The sequence below is a fragment of the Chelonoidis abingdonii genome, chromosome 1 (assembly GCF_003597395.2).
Source record: "Chelonoidis abingdonii isolate Lonesome George chromosome 1, CheloAbing_2.0, whole genome shotgun sequence".
Classification (NCBI taxonomy): domain Eukaryota; kingdom Metazoa; phylum Chordata; order Testudines; family Testudinidae; genus Chelonoidis; species Chelonoidis abingdonii.
In genome coordinates this window covers 253,180,586-253,192,626 of record NC_133769.1, presented here as the reverse complement: position 1 = coordinate 253,192,626, position 12,041 = coordinate 253,180,586, and the positions used below count along the sequence as shown (strand labels likewise).

Sequence of the window (12,041 nt, the reverse complement as noted above, 5' to 3'; positions counted from 1 at the left end):
GTATATCCAATGTCTGAACATACAGGAATGCCTTTCAGTGTAGCATATTTCTCTGAAAAGACACATTAAGTGCCAGACCCTGTAAGGTGCCAAGTGGTCTTAGCTGCCTTTGATTTCAAAGGCAGTGAGAGTGCTCAGGATCTAGTTGTTGTGTTATAAAAGAGTACTTGTCTACCAAAGTAGTTTTGCTCCCCCAAATACAGCTGTGTTAACAAACACAATTGTCAACTGTTTTCCAAACTTGCATATTGGTAATACATACGGATATTACTTATAATATTGTTTACAAATGTGACTAAACATAAAATGCATACACTTCATAGTAGCAAAAACTGACAATTAATACTATAGGAATTTACTCATTCAAAATGTTTTATGTCTGTCTGATATAAAATACTAGATGATACCCATAATGTGAAGAAATCTTAGAAGCTTTCATAATGAGCACCCATTCATCTTTCAGATGTTATTTTCACACCTTTATCAATACACAAAGCTTTCACTGTGATAGAAAATGTTGCTTTAAAATAATGAGCAGAGCGTTGGACTTAGAGCTAGGAATAGCTCTCAAGGGAATCAGTACCTTCCACATTAGTCAAAACTGTAACCGTATAGTTCAGCAAGCCCAATGTTAAACTATAACAGTGTTGGCACAAATGCCGTACATATTGTAGTAATGCAGTGTTTTGAAACAGGCAGATACGTCAATGTGGAAAATGCAGTGCTGTGAAAACCAGTTGCACACAAGAAGCATCTATCATATCTTCGAATTGTAAATAAATGTTCAGCTTAGGAAACTGAAAAACAAATGTTAGTTTCAAACTGTACCTCATTTCAAGGGAAGTCATTCATTTTAGTTCCCAAGTTACCTGTACTCCACACAAACTCAGAGTTTCTCCCTTTTCTTTTACTCAACATTGTTTACATCAGAAATAAAGAAGCATGTAAATGAGGTTATACAATAATTCATGCCAAAGGAATGGATCCCACAGAATGTTCAGTTTCCTACATGAATTATTTTGTGTGTGATCTTTATTTTGGCTCTCCATCACACACTGAATTACATTTAAATAATAACATAGAAATTGAACCTACCAGTTGGACAATTCAGAATGGACAGAATCAACGGAGTCTGTGTGCCTTGTCCTCTGCATTGATTCCTCTATTACAGCATATGCCAGAGATTAGTAGAACCTTTATAAACTTGCTTCTGCAATTCATGCCTGTAGGAATGAGATATGTAATCTCATTTCAAGGCACCTCCCACTGCATAAGGCTTATCAGGTTGTAGACACAGAAATTGCTTTGGTAACCAGTGCCTATCAGATGTGGTCTCTGCTAACTAAAAATAAATATACTTCTTAAACAACACTGCATTGGTTATTAATGTGCAACACTTAAATCAACTTTTTAAAGCCTTTGGACTGCAATGTAATAAGCCTGCTGGCTAATTCCAGTGCATCCTTTCCCACAAACATCTGGCAGAAAAGGACAGAGCTGCACTTGGCCAATAAAAGGAATTGTATGATTCACTTTGATTAACAACCAAAAAGAAGTGACATATAAAGAACATTGGGGACCAAAAACATGAACTGAAAGAGGGTGGAGGGAGCACAGAAGAGGAACTTGAGAACTGCTGGCCAGGCAGCAAGGCCAAAGAAATGACCAGAGGAAAAGCTGGAGTAGCGGGAGCAGCTTTTTCAGTGAGGGAAGCAGCCATGAGGTAGCCTACAGCAAAGATGAGAAAGGAGAGCAGCTGTGCAGCCACATGGTTGGGCTAGAAGATGCCGAAGAGGCCCTTGAGCAGCAGTTTCTGCTGCAGGAAAGAGCAGTCTGGAAGGTAGCCTGAGGAGCTGGACCAACAGTAACTGAGACAGCAGGGGACAAGATTTGTGGGAGCAGCTGGAGGATGGAGGTGGGGTGGTGTTATACTATGTTACCCACAGGAGGAGAAACTGCCAAGGAGAAGATGCAGGTCATCAAAGCAGCGAAACAGCAATGAGACAATGTTGAGAGCCCTCTGCATGATTGTTGAGCAGCTTCCAAAATACCAGAACCACACCCAGGGCTGTCAGACCAAGACCCCAGGACCATCTCCCTCTCAGAGGGGGGCAAAGTTGATGGTGCATCTTGGGTACGAGATCTTACAAACCCTGAGGGAAAAGATACCTTGTACTTTCCTACTGGATTGCCCTCTAAAAGACTTATTCAGGAATTATGCTGTACTTTCTTTCTTACTACCAAACAAACAATCCAACAACACAGGACGTGTATACACCAGAAAGTTTTGACATTGCAACCACTGTGGAAGTAACACACCATATGTACACTGCCATTATTACACCCGTTACCACCACTGCTAGCATTGTTGCTCTTGCTCTGAACAAGGCTAACCATCACACTGTCCACCCTAGCACACTGCATCATTGCACTGCTACCACAGACAGTAAGTGCTGGTGTAACAACTACAACTGAACAATTAATCCTCCTAATCCAATCCCACAATGCTTCAGTCAACCCTTCAGTGATGACTTTAAAAGCTCAGATCACTGACTCTGTCACTTGTCAAGCCACTCACTGACTGACTGACTACAGGCAGCCTCAAGAGCACCCAAAACAGTGGTCTGCTGGACTCATCTCCGCCTGCCTTCCTCCCATCATGAAACCATTCCATGCAGGCCCAAGCAGTCTGGAAGGTAGCCTGAGGAGCTGGACCAACAGTAACTGAAAGAGCAAGGGACAAGGTTTGTAGCAGCCTCTGAATTAATTCCATAAGGCCTGAGAGCATTCCAGGTGGTACATAGCTGGGTTCAGCTCTACCCATTCTCTTCTACATACTGCCTGACTCCAAATTGGCCCTACTGTACAACATACATGAAAGCTCATAAGATGTCACAAGAAACTATAAAAACAAATGTTGATGGGAAAAGGTATGGAAAGGAGACAGACAGACTGAATTAGTCCAACCAAAAAGGCCTACTGAGATAACTCAAGGACTGTGTAGAGCTCATGCTTGGTCAACAAGAAAAGTGTGGAACCAGAAATCAGTGACCCAAAATTGGTGAGTGAGAAAGTTGGCCTAATTGGTGGGCAAAATAAAGACAGGATGGGATATTCTGCCCACCATTCCCTGTGTGGGTCCTTAAAGAAACAGACTTTGGGGAAGAACACTGGCTACTAGAGCAAGCTTCACCATCATAGCTGCCACCTCGACCATCTCCTGGGACCCTGGACCTTCTCCATCTGAATCCTGAGGGATGTTCTGACCTGACCAGGCCAGAGAGAGGGACGTAAATGACTCCACCACCTCTACTGGCTGAATCCCGAACACCACGTGGGATGAAAGACTGTTCTCCCCCTGCCCCTCCCTACTACCCCTCCCACGTGTCCTTTTCCTTCCCCACCTTATTTCTTCTCTTTCCCGTCTCTCTCCTTTTTCACTTCTGTCTAATAAGAGTCTGGCTTAGCTAGCCAAGAATATGTATTTTTCAACACTGCTGCAAGCCAGCGACCAGAAACAGGCAACTAAAAGCAAAGCCCTTAACAGCCTGATACTGGTTCAAATGTACCAGATCTCGCAGTGGCTGATAAGACCATGTGCTATGCCTGTGTTTCTCCAGCAATGAGACTGCAACTCAGGGCAGGTCTACACTACAGCTGGGATCGACGCTCTGAGATCGATCCACCAGCGGTCGATTTAGAGGGTCTAGTGAAGACCCGCCAAATCGACAGCAGATTGCTCTCCAGTCGACCACTGTACTCTACCCACAACAAGAAGAGTAAGGTAAGTTGATGGGAGAGTTTCTCCCATGGACCCACTGTGGTGTAGACCCCACAGTAACTAGACCTAAGGTACATCAAATCCAGCTACGTAGTGTAGGTCAACTTACCGTGGTAGTATAGACATAGCCTCAGAGTCAACACCAGAGACAAAAGCTACATTTCTGTCTTTGCTGTTCGTTTCTCTCCCCCTTTGTGTGTGTCTGTCTCGTTTTTGTCTTCTAGGAAACAGAACCAGACTTTAACAGCAGCAATGACTGCTCCAGCCAATCTCTACTCACTTATCTTTACCATGCTATCTAAGAGATTGTCAAATGGGGGCGGGGGTTGTCCCCAAAAGGGAGAGGGAACAAGGGATGTTGTTAAAATGAAAGCCTTATATCATAAGCATCTTTCCCAAATCTGGACCTTAGCATCCAAAAATCTGGGTGCCTGCATGAAACCCCTCTAAGCTTTTACCGCTTAGATCTGATATCGCTGCCATCAGCCAAGAATTTCCAGTGTCTTGGCTCACTCTGGTCTCCCCAAAACTTTCCCTGGGGGGACCCCAAGACTCAGAGGCTCTGAGTCTTACCACAAAGGGAAATAAACCATTCCCCCCCTCCACCTCTCTCCCACCCAGAATTTCCTCTCTGGGCTAACCTGAGAGTGACTGATGCAATCTCTTTACATCACAATACCAAGAAGTATGTCTCCTCTCTTCCACAAAAAGACAAACCCCAAAGACAAGGAAACAGAAAAGATTCTCTCTCTCTTCCCCTGTAGCTTCTTCCCGCCCTGGGACACTAGGAGAGTTAAACACAGATTTCCCTTATAGAAAATGAATAAACAATTAGAAAAGGGATAACACCTTACCCAAAACAAACATTAAAGTACTTTAGCCAAATACACATAAAGACTCCCACCAGCCATATACACAGATGCAAAACGATTTAAACAGACTATACTTTTTGCTACCTGTGTACTTACACTTGGGATACAGAAGATAAGAAAAGATTGGAAATAGATACTCTCATGCTGAGGAGAGCACCAGAACCAGACAAAACCCAAAGACCAAAAAAACACCCCAGAATTCCTCCCTTAAGCTTTTGTTGAAAAATCCGTTTCCTGATTGGTCCTCTTGTCAGGTGTTTGGTTCCCTTTGTTAACCCTTTACAGGTAAAAAAACATTAACCCTTAGCTATCTGTTTATGACACGCCCCCCAAATCACAGACAGTGGGAAACGTCACTGGCAGTGATTTCTTCCTAGAACTTTAGAATACACAGATTAATATAACACATGCACCTTGACATATACTACTCCGTATGTAAACTACAAGACTTTTTCATATTAAAGACAATTTTTTAACCAGGGTATTCTGGGAAACTCTCACGTGAGAGTGCATCAGCTACTTTGTTAGAAGCTCCTGAAATGTGTTGAATTTCAAAATCAAAATCTTGGAGAGCTAAACTCCAACGAAGAAGTTTCTTGTTGTTCCCCTTAAAATATCTCCTGTCTGTGTGTTCCATTCTATGCATCCGAAGAAATGAGCTGTAGCTCACAAAAGCTCATGCTGAAATAAATTTGTTAGTCTCTAAGGTGCCACAAGTACTCCTGTTCTTTTCATAGAAAGACTAAGCTCTTTTACAGCCTATTGTCTTTGCTAATGGGCCATTAGCTCTGTCTGTCTTTCTCATTGTTGTACCTGAAGAGCTAGTTAGGGGTGGCACCCAAAGTAACTCATTTGAAATGCAGATACATAATCAATATTCCTAACTTCAGATACAGAAATGATATAGGTATACAAATTGGATAATCACATTCAATCAGGGCTGGATTACCCAATAGGTAGACTAAGCACGTGCTTAGGGCACCAGCAAAGCAGGAGGCACCAAAAAAAGGGTTTTTTAAAAAAAATTCTGATATTTATTATTTCCAAAAAAGCATTGAAGTAGTCATCATGGGAAAAATCAGGACTTTGTTAGACTTCCTTACACTCCACTACACACTCTTCCTCTGTTTTTCTGTTCTTTTTATTACTTATCCCCACCTAAACCAGGGGGCCGTCCTACTAATGTAGATCGAAAGAATGCAAGGAAATCAGATCCTGTCATGTAGTGCAATAAATTTGTTTTATTGATATATTCTTCTGAGTTATATGTACTTGATTCGTTTTTGCCTCATATATAATATACATAATGTACATTGTGGAATTTTGTAAAAAATTCAGATAACTGAGATAAAGGGCAGAATGAAACGTTCCTCAATTTGAAAAGCCACACTGGTGAAGAAATGGCAAATCAAGTACTGCAATATCTGTGCCAAGTTTTGCAAAATAGATTTCTCAAAGTGGAGAGGTCAATCTTATGATAATGCTGCCAACATGTCAGGGCATTATCAAGGAATGCAGAAGAAGCTTTTAGAACAGAACAAATATGCCATATTCATACCATGTGCTGCCAACTCTCAATCTTGTTGGCCGCAATGCTGTTGATTGTTGTCCAATGGGAGTATGGTTTTTCTCAACAGTCCACTTACTTTATAAATTTTTTTCTGCCTCACCACACTGATGGGCAGTTCTTAAAACATATTTGGGCAATGATCGTGTGTTGAAATCTCTTTCTAATACTCGCTGGGAGCCACATGCAATGGCAACAAGTTCAATTCTGGAGTCCTACTCAAAGACTGTGGATGCATTAGAAAATATAGCCGAAGACCAGTCACAAAAGGGAGAAACTATATGAGAAGCAGAAAACATTGCAAACAAGATGCAAGAACTAGAGTTTGTATTCATGTTAACCACGTGGAATGAAATTTTACACTTCACCACACAAGTCAAGCTCTCCAAGAAAAAGAATTGGATTTGAAAACATGTGCAGACTTCTGTCAATCATTAGCAGACCACTTACACGCTTTGAGGAATGATTCTGAAATATTTGAAGATATATCAAAAGATACCTTGCCTGATACTAACCACAAAGAAGCCCAGTCCCCCAAGCGAATCAGGAAAAAACAAGCAAATGATAGCAGTGCAACAGAAACAGCATTGAATCCTAGACGCAAATTTTGCTTATCTACTTACTATGCTATAATTGATACACTTGAAGCTCATATGAAGAGGAGAGGTGAAGTGTACAAAGTAGTATCAGGTAGATTTTCTTTTCTAAACGATATGGACTTATCTGACTAACAGTATTCACAAGGTTCCCAAAAGCTAGTTGACTCATAACCTATTGACTTGAACATGAATCTCTGTGGAGAAGTACAAACGTTCCAGTGTTACATGTGCACAAAGTTTAATGAAACAAGAAAAATGAAATTCAGTCACATTGATCTTGACACAATACTGAGAGACGGAATACAATGTGTATTTCCAAATGTAGAGATCTCACTATGTATTTTTCTAACATTGATTACTAACTGCTCCACAGAACACATTTTTTCTCAGCTGAAAAGAATAAAAAACTCTCAGAGAACAACAATGTGTCAGGACAGACTTGATTCACTTTCCCTATTGTGTATGGAAGCAGACAAGCTTTGTCGAGTCAGCTTCAATGAACGTATCCAGAATTTTGCAATAAAAATCTAGAAAAGCTATTTTAATTTCAGCATACATCAGTTTTGTGTCATTTCAAAAAATAAAATTTTATTTTACGGTATAGTATTGTTTTTATTTTGAATTACATATTGGGGGCACCATAATCTTTTCAGTGCTTAGGGCCTCTTAAGGTCTTAATCCAGCCCTGTATTCAGTAAATCATAACCTTTCCAGTAATATTACATAAGCTATCTTGCATACAGTACATCTCAGTTATGTCATATCCATAAAAGCATATTTTCATAAATATGGAGTGTGATGTCACAACTGCGTTGCCATAATGGGACGCTTACATCAATTGTGGACAAAGTTAAGTGCAGACATATGCACAACTAGGCAGTGGGGCTGGAACATTTTTAATAGTGGGGGGAGCTGAAAGCCAGCCCCCTGTCCCCTGTCCACCCCTCCAACCCACAGAGCTGAAGCTGGGAGCAAAGCCCTGGCCTCGAGGTGGCCTCAGAGCCTTGGGCACAGGACGGCAGACAGGACTCCAGGGGTGCTTTTTGCATTCCTACTGAGGCCACTTGATGCGAGCCTCAGATGGAGACCACAATTTTCAATATGGGTGCCTCCATATTAAAGCGGTATTTAGGCACCTAAGTAAGTGGCCTACTTTTCAGACATTTGAGCCACTCAGGTATCTTAATATGGATTTAAGTGCCTAGTTTTTGGCATCCAAGATTGCAAGTTTGGTAGTGGTTTCCAAGAAAGTTTAGGATCTAGCCCCACTGATGACTTAAAAAAAGGTTCAGTAGGACCAGGACTATTTCCAGTCTTCAGTGCATTAAAGGGAGAGATCTCATAAAGGTAGTTCTGGAATCAATGATGCACCATCTCTCTAGTACAAACTAGTTTATTCAAATGAAATTAATGTGGATAACCAAAAGTTCTTATAAATGAAAGAATCTAGAAACAGGGACCTGTATTTTTATTACTATTATTTTTTCTCAGAGCTTATCCTCTCAGCTGATTTAACAGATTCAGCACAAATTTTTCTACCAAGATAACTTGTTGCTGAAGTCAAACCTCAGGTGTCATATTTGACCTTTGGCTAACCATAGATTTCACCAAATTCTCAGAATTGACATTCTACTGACTATAATAAAACTCTTTAAGATAATCTAATCTCTCTCTCTCTGCAGCACTGATAAAAAAAAATTTTCCCCGTACCTTCCTGTACCATAGGATAGAAAATGCAGTTTTAAAGTAGTTACATGTAAAATAGTAACTTCCATCAAAGGAAATATGTATAAAAATATCTATTATGCTGCATACTCTTTTTAAAGAGCTAAAGGGAAAATGTGATAAATGAAGTGGGGGAGTAGCTCCCTCTGATGGGCTGTAAAATCCCTCTTGGTGGCTGTTCTCTACTTGCTTTACCTATAAAGGGTTAAAAATTCCCCCAGGTAAAAGGGGGGGGGGGAAGTGGGCACCTGACCAAGAGAGCCAATGGGAAGGTAGAACTTTTTAAAATTGGGAAAGAAACTTTCCCTTTGCATGTTGTTCTCCAGAGAAAGAGACACAGAGCAGCAGTGCTATAAGCAGGAATGCTGTGTAAGGCTTGGACCAGATATAAAAAGTCATCTTCCATACCTAGAAGAAATCATTGGACAGGGCATGTTTAAATAGACTAATAGATTCTAGGGCTGGAAGGGACCTTGAGAGGTCATCGAGTCCAGTCCCCTGCCCTCATGGCAGGACCAAATACTGTCTAGACCATCCCTGATAGACATTTATCTAACCTACCCTTAAATATCTCCAGAGATGGAGGTTCCACAACCTCCCTAGGCAGTTTATTCCCGTGTTTAACCACCCTGACTGTTAGGAACTTTTTCCTAATGTCCAACCTAAACCTTCCTTGCTGCAGTTTAAGCCCATTGTTTCTTGTTCTATCCTTAGAAGCTAAATGCGAGCAGGTTTATTTCTGTTTATTTTTTTAAGGCTTGTGGACTCCTCTGTGCTAAAGTCAGATGCTTTTGTTTGCTTTAACCTTTAAGCTAACTCCCAAGAAATCTATTTTGGGTGCTTAATTTTTGGAATTGCTCGTTTAAAATCTAGGAAAAGTCTAAGTTCCAGATGCATTTTTTTAAAATAAAATTTACCTTTTCTAAGAACAGGATTGGATGTTTGGTGTCCTAAGAGGTTTGTGCATGTTGTTTGATGGCTGGTAGCAATAGCTAATTTCCTTGATTTTCTTTTTCAGCTCTTCCTCAGAAGTGGGTGAAAGGGCTTGAGGGTACCCCACAGGGAGGAATTCCCAAGTGTTCCCTTGTTTGTTGTTTTTGTTTTTGCATTTGGGTGGTGGCAGCATTTACCAAGCCAAAGCCAAAGAAGAGCTGTAACTTTGGAAGTTTAATGCAAGCCTAGAGTGGCAAATATTAATTTTTAAAATCCTTGCAGGCCCCCACCTTCTGTGCTCAGTGACAGAGTGGGGATTCAGCCTTGACAGAAGGTCAGAATACAAATCTAGACAGTGGGTATTTTGCAATCATCCAAACATATTCTGTACAGTTTGGGTCATCTTTTCACTAGAAAAATAATGTGAAACTTGAGAGGATGTGACGTGTTCTAAGCAAAAAAACTTGAAAAGGGTAAGATTTACCCTTTTCTTTAAATATTTTCGTTAGTTTTCAGTACGGGGTGCAAGCAAGCCAAAAAGAGCAAAAGAAAAGGAACAAAAGCCAGTCAAACAGGAGAATTAGGAAATGAGACAGAAAAAGGAAAGACTGTAATAAAATTTTCACAGCACCTCACAGCAGGCCACGGAAAGAAAGCCTTCCACCAGCCCATCACAAGGATGGCTCCAACTAAGCAATGACTGGAAATCATTGATGTACACAGGGCTGGCTCCAGGCACCAGCGGAGGAAGCAGGTGTTTGGGGTGGCCAATGGAAAGGGGCGGCACATCCGGGTCTTTGACGGCAATTTGGCGGTGAGCCCCTCAGTCCCTCTCTGAGCTGTCACCGAAGTGCCGCTGAAGAGGAACAGAGGGGGCGAAAGACCTGTTGCCGAATTGCTGCCACTGAATGAAGCAGCACAATCGGCTTTTTTTTTTTCCTCCCGCTTCGCCACTTGGGGCAGCAAAAAAGCTGGAGCTGGCCCTGAATGTACAGCCTCAACCTTGAGGTATGTTTTTCAGAATAAAGCAATGCCAGAACTGTGGGCACATCTTTGGCAGGCAGGCTGCAGAGAAGGAACCATTTATTCTTGCAATAAATTACACAAATACATCTCCCTCACAAGCTCAGAGAGGGTAAAAGAGATGGTACTCAACAAATGTGGATTGCATGCTTCAACATTCCACTCTAATCTCCCTTTTCAATTATGTTCCCTTTTATCAATCAGCACACCCACCTGCACTCCCTTCTGTCCTCTTCCCACACCATTCCTAGCTAACTACCAGAAATGTTGGTAACCACATAGACCAGAAAATGTTTTATTTTTCTTTTCTAATCTAATGTAAGTTCCTGATGTTGACCCACTCCTTTGACTTTCCACAAGTGGATGAACTGAGAAGATAAAGTTGTGTATTAAGAGCAAATGACTCTACGTTATCTATTATTTCATACTTGTGCAGGGGCTTTGGCACCCCCTGGAAGTCTCCTCAAAGCCCTGCGGCATTCATTCCAAGTGCAGCTTGCTGGGAGGAAGCCATGCTGAGCTAGTCAATGACCTGGGGATTCAGGGGATAATTGTCAGCTGCAATTCAGAGGTTCTGCCAACAGGGTGCTAATTAAATGCAGCTGAGCCTATTTAGGCTCAATCCCTTAAAAAAACGGTTTTGCTCTCTGAGGAAAGATCACATTGAATCAGAGCAGGTTGCTCAGGGAAAAGAGAAGCTATACTACACAGTGAACTTCATAAAAAAAATACAACTAGTAAAGCTGCATGGAAGGAAATGCAGGTAGAGACTTGGCAAACTCTAGTAAATCTGAACTTCTGCAGCAGACCCTTATGCAGAGAAAGGGGTGCGTGTGTTCAAACTTGAGCCTCTCATGAACTTCTTTCTAATTGTGCCACTCTGGGTCTGACCCATATCTGGGCTACCTGGGATCTATGCTTAGTGGCTTGCAAGAAAACTATTTAAAGGCTTGGTCAATTGGTGGTAGCTCCTCCATTAAATAAGCAACCACTCAGCCAAGACAGCATGTTGTCAGATTGTGGTGGTGCTTTCTCTATTGTTTTAGTATCCTAAAGGAAGAATGGACTTGTGGGCAGTGGACTAAAACTTGGGAGATCTGGGTATAATTCATGGCTCTGCCAAAGACTATGTGTGATCTTGGGCACATCACTCAGTCTGCCTCAGTTCCTCCTCAGTAAAATGGAGTTAATATGTCCCTACTTTCTATGTACTTAAGGCATCATCCAGACACGAGTACTGGTATCACAGTGAGCAGGTACCGCACTCGCATGAGAAAGCAGTGCTGCTGTTATAGGGGCAGTCTATGTGCTGCCACAGGGGCAGGCTTCAACACTGAACCAAATCCTCAGTCTACTTTAAAGTAATAGGTGATGAAAGATTCGGTGATGAAAGATTCACTTCAATAACTCCCTGTCAGGCAGACAAGTCAAACATGAGGCACAGGGATACACTGAGGGAAGTTACTTGTACCAGTGGCTCTACAGATGAATTGTCTGTATTCATATCAGCCAGGAGGAATAAAGGTGTAAAGATGATAATA

General features: G+C 41.6%; 1 protein-coding gene across 2 annotated transcripts in view; it reads right to left on the bottom strand.

Annotated features, from left to right (window-relative positions):
• IL1RL1 (interleukin 1 receptor like 1) overlaps positions 1–1,214 on the bottom strand; it is a 44,139-nt gene extending 42,925 nt beyond the window's left edge. Inside the window, exon 1 of one of the 2 annotated variants that reach the window (XM_032793951.2) lies at positions 1,096–1,214. The gene's annotated coding sequence lies outside the window, so the exon portion shown is untranslated. The remainder of the gene's footprint in view (positions 1–1,095) is intronic. The other variant, XM_032793954.2, reaches the window with a different exon arrangement.
• Between the last annotated feature and the right edge of the window lie 10,827 nt (positions 1,215–12,041).